The sequence below is a fragment of the Odontomachus brunneus genome, unplaced genomic scaffold (genome assembly GCF_010583005.1).
Source record: "Odontomachus brunneus isolate Ranch 3 - 2012 unplaced genomic scaffold, Obru_v1 Obru_scaffold_027, whole genome shotgun sequence".
Classification (NCBI taxonomy): domain Eukaryota; kingdom Metazoa; phylum Arthropoda; class Insecta; order Hymenoptera; family Formicidae; genus Odontomachus; species Odontomachus brunneus.
The window spans coordinates 1,673,257-1,681,818 of NW_022639477.1; the positions used below are offsets into that span (position 1 = coordinate 1,673,257).

General features: G+C 42.7%; 1 protein-coding gene across 10 annotated transcripts in view; it reads left to right on the forward strand.

The window, feature by feature from the left end:
- The window catches only part of LOC116842782 (serine/threonine-protein kinase tricorner), a 193,077-nt gene that overhangs the window by 105,969 nt on the left and 78,546 nt on the right, over positions 1-8,562 (forward strand). The gene's annotated exons all lie outside the window — the stretch shown is intronic.

Here is an 8,562-nt window from a genome sequence, read left to right on the forward strand (position 1 = left end):
GTTTACTCTTGACGTCGAGTACTGTCAAATCGATTTTTTTACGAATTTGCGGAGAACGAATGATCTTATGAGTCTCATACTCTAGAACTATAATTCTTAAGCCTAGAACAACTCAGAACAAAAAGATCTCGGTTGAAACAAGAAAGATAGTATAAGTTTACTCTTGGTCCGATAGACTGTTTGTCAAAAAACTTTTTTTTAATTTTTCGGGCTTATAATTAAACTTATTGATTTGTGCTTTTGGAACAATGTTTGGAACAACTAGAACAATCTATATCGGTATCAGAATGTTCGATTTTCGAAAAGTGGGGTGCCAGCTCAAAAAATCATTTTTTTTGTTTTATTCGAAAACCGTTTCGAATGAAGCAATATCACTTTGGAACAATGTGGTACAAAGTCAGAACAATCTGGAACAACTTTCAAAATTATAAATTTCAAAAAGTGGGTTGCCAACTTCATACACTTCACTTTTCATCTATTCACGGAGAATAGAAAAGAATATCATAGTTTTCTTGGTTTCTTTTTTATAAATCCTTTATAAATCCTTTTCTATATATTTTACTGTTTTTAGTAGTGCAGGAAATAAACTGCCAGTAATATCCGTCTTGCCAAGAAACATAGGAAAGAATATTCCCTAGAAACACAACAAAATTTTTTATGGCACATTTCAGTTCTTAAAATGTAAAAATATAAGTAGCACATGTGAAATACGAGAATACACAAGAGAGAGAACATATAGTTTCTCTTTCTTCTTTATGTAAATGCTTTTCAATTTTACTTTGTCTCCAACAGTGCAGGAATGGACTGTCTCCATAAGAAACATAGCAATTTTCACAGGAACATAATACAATTTTTAACAGCACGCTCTTCTGTTCCTGAAATATAAGTAGGGAATAAGAAATACTACTTTCTTTCTTTCCTCGGTTATAAAATTCTACAGCAATTTTTATCTTAAAATTCTCTTGGTGTTCTTACCAGACAACGAAAAATTGATTAACGCAATTGTTTTCTCTCTGTATATTCGATCACATACACACATAAAATACACACGTACGCGATGTCACGTATACATACACACGTAGGCGTGCGTAACGCGTGACGCATCACGCGAATCCGACCACGCATTTCGAGAAACTGGGTTATATAGCGGACACGCGAAGCCCCCGACCTAGAACTCCTTTCCTTTTCGGCACTTCCGGTTTGACATATTTACGATCGATGCGCGGCATCCACCGGTTTTTGCGCGATCTTGACCGAAATTCGCCGGCGGTTCCGTAAACAGCTCTCCGCGGCGGACCCGTTGCGCGATAATATCGCCCGTTAACGAGACCGTTCGACATTGTCGCGAATGATGTAGCGATCGCGCGCGTTACATCGGCAAACTTATTTTCGTCCGAGCAATTTATGCGCATGCGATAATCGTATTTGTGATCTGCGCGCGGGCGTATCTGACACATGAACGAAAGAAAAAACATGAAACTTTGATACGTCGACCTAGAATATCTGGGGCGAATACGAGGAGCGTATGATCGTTCGATAATGACCGATTGGCGGGGCTCATTGGCGTATAAATCCGACTTAATCGCGAAACTGACGCGACGCGATGCGTCCCGCCGCGTCGCGATAATCGAAAGAGTCGCGTAACCCTTTGACGCTTCGTCGAGTCGCGCAGTAAGTTCGAAATCTATTACGACACACGGCCGTCGGCCGTGCCGGCGAAATATTGCCAAGTTTAGGAACTGTTACGACACACACGTATCAGCACGTCGCAAGGATAGATGGCACCTATTACGACATACACGCACGCGTACACAAACACCCGCCGACGCATCGTTCGGCCGTAGGGATGGAGGCGAAGCGTCGCCCTATAAATATGCATAAATACGTAAAGTCATCGCGATAAAACGCCGCTTCGGCGTTTCCGCCTGAATGTTTCCGTCGCGTGAAACCCACGTAAAGAAGGGCTATAAGTCGTTGTTTGCTCTCGCCGCGTTGCCAGCCATACCGGCCGGGCTTGAAATCGTAGTGTGTTCATGCGCGCGATACACCCACGTGCCTTTTAAAAGATTCATTGTCGCGCACGGCGACGTAAGTACACTTTGACGTCGTCGCTTCTGTCAACTCAGCGAGAGCCTGTGTACGTGTGTCGCGCGCAGGAGAAAGAGAGGAGACGGAGGAGCGTGGAGTGTGTGTGAATGATGCACATTGCAAAGTTCGGCGTCTCTGCTGTCAATGCTCCTTCTGAAAAGTTTCGTCGGAGTCCACTCTCACGGTGCGATGATCTCTACAGGTAGTCGAGCAGGATCGAAATTTGTCGAGTCAAAATTCACGGACACGCGGATCATCTCGACATTGATTGAAGAGAATCTTTGAAGAGAAAAAGCATCTGAAAAATATTAACTCTTCGTATACACACTTATTTTTTCGACCTTTGCATACACTGGGTGGTTGCCACCCATAGCAATTTTCAAACAGCTATATCTTTTAAAATATTTATGCTAAAATTCTGAAAAATTCATGGATTAACTTTAATGCTTATAGAAAGTTTTTATGTTAGTATTACTTTTGGTATTAAAATTTAAGAAATTTCATATTAGGAAAAATTATTATATTTCGCGATTTAAAAAAAAAGTGAGTTTTTGCAAAAAAATTTGTAACTTGTAATTTTTATTATTTTTAAGTAAAAATTTAGCATTTTACTATTGAAATGTTTATCTTTAAGGAAAAAATTCGTAAGTCATTCGTAAGTCTCGTAAGTCATCTCTGGAGAAAGTATATTTATTTTAAGTATCAAAGTTCCACTATTTTCACTTCAAACGGCTGCCAGAAGCTAACTAACACTTATTTTGCTAGCAGAGTGGAATCAAAGCATAGTTAAGACCCCAAACTACAATGGCGACACTAGTTTCATTTATTACGATACTTAAAAGGTACAGAGCACTAAATTTCAGTTATGGGTGATAACCATCCAGTATGTATACGAAGGGTTAAAAATATTAAACGTCAAAATGGGATCTTACAGAATTGTTTGCGGGAAGTTAACTTTCGCAGGAGTTATACTTTTTGAAAGTATAACTCCTCATACCGTTATAGTCTAGCCATTAGCTGTTTGGCTAATTCAGTCACTGGCAAAATTAGCCATTGAAAAAAAAGTAATCCATTACTGTCACTATTAGTCATTCTGAAAGATAATAACTTGGCTCTTATCGTCGCTCGGAAAGTAACCGTTTGTTCCATTATTTCTTTCGCCACAAATGTTGAGGGCCAGCTTTACGATTCGCTGCCGCGTTTACTACATATAAACATATTCTACTCGTGCAAAATAACGATAAGAAGAATGATTATATTCGTTGCCACATCACGCGATGGTAACGTTGCCAGCAAGTCGTCACTGAAAAACGTAACTTGTTCCCGTTACAAGTAACACATTACTTCCCAATTCTGACTTTTTACAAAAAAAGAAGGAAAAAAAAGACCCATCGCAGGACGTTTGATTACGGCAAAATACGAGAACCACGGGTTGCGTCGTAAAACCACGATTTCCGGGATCAAACGTCACCGCGGCACTTTCGCCTCCGCCGCGCTCTCCTTCAGCTGCCCTCGCGACTTTATCGTCGCGGCGTGGGAGACGACGTGCCGTGTGGCCGTTTTTTTCCGCGCTCGAAACCATTTAGGGGAAACCGCCGCGCAGTTGCCAGCGGAAAGCCTTATTCTCGCTCTTAAATCTTCGCGCTCGCGAGCCCCAGAGCGCGGCGCGGCCAGCCCAGCCGGTTGGATTATCGCGCACCGTGTATTTTGGCGTGCGGAACGTTCTCGTCCTGTCTGGCAGGATGCCCGTTATGCGAAGTACTGCCCGGTCCATCATCCCTCCTTGCCCACGGGGCGAGGACGCGAGGTCGGTGGTGCGAGAACGAGGGGAGAAATTGGGGACGAGGTCGCAAGATCGCGGCTAGATCTCTGCGCACCCTCTCGCCACTCCGCCAACGTCGGGCGAATCTCGGTTTGTTTAAGGTGGGTCTGTTTTAATTGTCGTGCTTGTTAGTGATCGTCGTGTTGGATTTATACGGCGCGTCAAGCCCGTATTCCCCGCGGGGGAAATGACGGGCTTCGTTCTCGAGATTTACGTTCCCTTCGAGAATTCCCCGACTAATGATAGACTTAAATTATTAGCCAAACTGAAAGTAAAAGAGAGAGAGAGAGAGAGAGAGAGAGAGAATTACTCGAAAAAATAATTCCATAACGGGGAACTTTAGCAATTTGTCGCGACATTAACTTTTAGGCTGTCGACATTTTTTCATTAAAAAAGTGGTTTTTTTTCTCGAAAACTTTTCTATAAGTAACATATATATGGTCCAGAATTTTGACATTTGTGCAAAGCCACAAAAGTAGCTTTCTCGGCAGTTTAAAGGTTAACGATACAAGGGAACAAACGTAATCGTTCCAACGTGATCTCTCTATTGTGTGACGCACAATACAAAATATATCGTCGCAACGGGAAGTAAGAGGACGAGCGGATAACGTTGTTTCGCTCGTATCCACATCTGCATACGGAAAAAATTTCGTAGTAACAACTACTATAGGAATTTGTAACCAAAATAAATCGACATTCTATCGTGTAATTGAGACTATGTCGTCATTATTTGTGCTACTTACATGTATATTTCAGGAATTGAATGCCCTAACTAAATTTGCTATGTTCCTCAGCAAGATAGCCTATTCCCGCACTACTTACAACATAGCAAAATTGAAAAAAGGTTAAAAAAAAACAGAAAGGAAAAGAGAAAACACACTAAAATATTTTCTCTCTCTGTAGAAAATAATATCTGAGGTTAATTAGATACAGTTTTATTTGGTTCATTCCCCATTGAATCGGCACGGATAATTGAATCGCGCGCATAAAAAGCCCTGCACTGTCGCCCACGTGGGATTTGTCAGCGGCGATGCAAACCGCGCAAGCCTCGCGCAACCTTTTTAATAAGCCGGCCGCGCGTAAACGCAATAACGATTTTACGAGCGACCCGATTTATTACTCACGCCGGAAGCTTTTTCCGCGAAAAAAGCTTTTTCGGCTCGAAGCGAGCCGGTGGGAAAATAATTGCGAACGATCTGTACTCTCACGCTACAGCGAGAAAATCCAGGCTGCAGCGCGCGCGCCTGTTTATTTCGATGAACGAATATAATCGTCGGTGCGCGAATTGTGCTCTTTCTCTCTATTTGTCTGTTTGTCTCTGTCTGTCTGTCTCTTTCTCTAACCCTCTCGCAAATTTATGGAAATTTTGGCGCCGTTCGCTCAATTTGCGCAACGCGTTATTCCGCGTTATCTGTCATAATCAGGATTGAACTATTATATCATAATCGTGCTGCAATCTGTCACAGTGGGCAATGCAATTGTCACGATTCACAGCGAAAATTTGAGTCAGCTGCATAAAGTATCGACTTGGAGCGAATCCCTCCCTCGGCACACTCCTCCCTCGTACCACATCTTACACACACCGTGGAGCTGCAATTGCGAATTAAAGCGAGGCTAGATGAATCTCGTCTCGGAATCCGGAGTAAAAGTCGCGCTTAAAAACGTTGAATATTCTAAATCGGCGACGCGGCTCTTTTTAAGCTGTCGTTTGCATTTTCGTTTCTCGCGATCGGCTTTTTGACTTTATTTCAATAAATTAATCGCGGACACACACAATCCCAGAAACGATGTTCCGTTTTGGTAAAATTCGAGCGTTTTAATAAAATTCGATATGTTTGGTCGCGAAATGTTTGTTCCGCAAAAAGTATCTTGTCGCGAATATTTTTTGTGAGATGAAATGAGGAAAAAGCAAGTCACATCAGGACAACAACAACGACGACGACGACGACAATAATGACGTAGGGTGCTGGAGTCATCTCGATATAAGAGTATCTGAACAAAGTATTCTGCGAGAAGAAGATGTAATTGCTGAGATACTGAGAGAAAAATATAGTTGCTTTCGGCGTCAACTTTTGTGATTTTAATCATAAAAATAGTTAGGAAAACCATTGTTTTAGTAAGTGTTATTAGAAAGATGGTTCTTCTAATTACTTTTCTGGTTAAAATTACAAAAAAGTATAGTTGACGTCAAAAGCAACTATATTTTTCTCTCAGTGTATAAGGTGTAAGTTATGGTATTTCGGCTAGATTTCCGCCGTGGCTTCTTCGGGTGGCTTCTATATTCGACTTCATAGTAGTTCGCGCTGGAACCGTGACGATTGCAACCAACTGAAGTAGCAGCATCTTAAGTGTCTCTGGAAGGATTCGCCACGTCAGTTTATTGCAAGTTGTCAATGTTATGAGACGTGTACAAACGAGATACGTGTTAACCGAATCACTCGAAATACCGTAACTTTCCTTTTACCGTAAATTGGTTCATACCCCTTACTTAAATTAACGGCACATATTCCTGTTCAGATATATGGAGATGTGGAGTAGCCAGCACGACTTTTTCTCGCGATATCCTTCCGCTATTTCTCGACGTCTGGCTTTCGATGGTCCCGCACACGGATGTACGTCGCAAACGCGTGTATACCCTTGCATCTCGGTAAATACGGCCAAACGGAGAGAATCAGCGATGAGAACCATCACAGGTCACTTGTTTGGCAAACACAAGCGGGCGGAGACAGGCGCTGTTAATTACACGATTTTCCGAAGGCCCTTCACTGATTTAACGATGTCGAGATCTGTTATCTAATGGATACTCGAGGCTGCGTTTCCACTGAGAGACACGCGCAAGTTGGAAAATGGAAACAGCCTCGACATATGATCCGGAACCTGAGAAGAGAAAAATCAATCGCGCTCGTTCATCAAAGTAAGAGTATCAGAGTAAGAGACAAAATGAGAGCCAGTTGCAGATCCAATGTGTGCGTGTATTTGCATGCAATAATAAAACGTAAAATTTATAGTGATAAAATAATGAAATTGCAATAATAAAATTTCAATCGCGTAACGTGATCGTATCTGGCTTTCATTGTCTCTTATTCTTGTTGTCCCTTACTACTTAGCTTAGACTTACAATGTGTTTTTTGCTTTCTATTTCTTTCTTTTTATTTTCTTCTGACTGAAGCTTTTAGCTAGAAAAAGATGTCAAGAAAATGGAAGCAAAGAGCATATTGTAAATTAAGCTTTATACACGGAGAAAATACAGAGAATGTCCTTATTTCAACATGATTATTATGACAAAACATTAATGTTCCTTTTCGTTCATACATACTTTTTCACACAAAATTATTGTAATAACCATGATATTCTGGAAGTGATACAGTAGTTTTCTTTGCTGCTTGTTCATACGTATTTGAACAAAATTCTTAGTGCAGTATGGCGGAACCAAACCCTATGAATCTCTTAACTATAGTGTTTGTCCTACAAACCGCGACAAAAAGAGAGCAATATTTTTTTCGGTTGAGGCGACTATACGTGAGAATATACTTAATTGAACAATATCATAAGAACTGTGCCTGTGAGAATTGTTTAGATTGGCATATAACAATAACAATTTTAGTCCAATCTCTTTAATCATTCTCTTTAACCACAAAGAATGTGAATGTAATAATCATAGCAGTTTTTTCTGCGCATTGCTTGATTTTGATCAAAAAGCCCGCCAATATCATTTACTCGACGCACTCATTTATCCCTGTCTCGTTTTCTTGAAATCATAACGGGACTGTCGCGACTTCAGCGCGTCGTGTCTGAAGTTCGCGTCGTTTCGCGAAGAACCTCCCCGACGTTCCGTCGATTATACCCGCGAAGTTACTGACTCTCAGCCGTCGAAACGCGCGGCGCATTCAGCGCTCTCATCGGGAGTTTCCTCGTTCTCCGTTCGCGGAAGTGCCGCGGGAAGTCCTTGCCCCAGCTACTTCCGATCGATTAACGACGGTAGTTAATCATGCAACGCCAAGGACTCCTTGAAACTTGGGCCACAAGTTCGCGGCGCCTCGCCCGATCCACTCGTATTACTACTAACTTCCGGGCGCGACGTCGCGTCTACGCGTCTGTACTTCGCGTTGTAATAAGCACGTCTTCGCCCTGCCTTTACATCACCCAGTACGCGTTGTACCGGGTGAGCGCGGCAGAAATCTGGAACAAAGGGACGCGACCGCGCGCGCAACACGGCCGCTCTCCTCCTTCCCTCCTTCTCTCGCTCTTTCCTTCTCTTGTCCGTCCGCTCCGTCTTCTCTCCCGTCTCTCGAATCTAGGCTGTTACCGTGGCAACACAGGTACAGGACGCCGAAGAGGGACTGCCGAAGGCCACCGTAGAAAAGATGGCAGAAAACGGGAAAGACTTACTCGCTCGCTCACTCACTCACTCACTCATCGTCCTCCTCGCCCTCCGAGGAGTTTCTTGCCGCCGTCCCTTCCTCGCCAATCTCCACCCCATCTTCCTCCTTTTGGCCTGATCAGATGTTCGAAAAAATCAATAAGACTCTCCCTGCCGACTCGTTCCTCCGTCTTCTCTTTCTACGGCGGCACGGTCTACTCTCCGCCTTCTCTCTCTCTCTCTCTCTCTCTCTCTCTCTCTCTCTCTCTCTCTCTCTCTCTCTGTGCGCGCA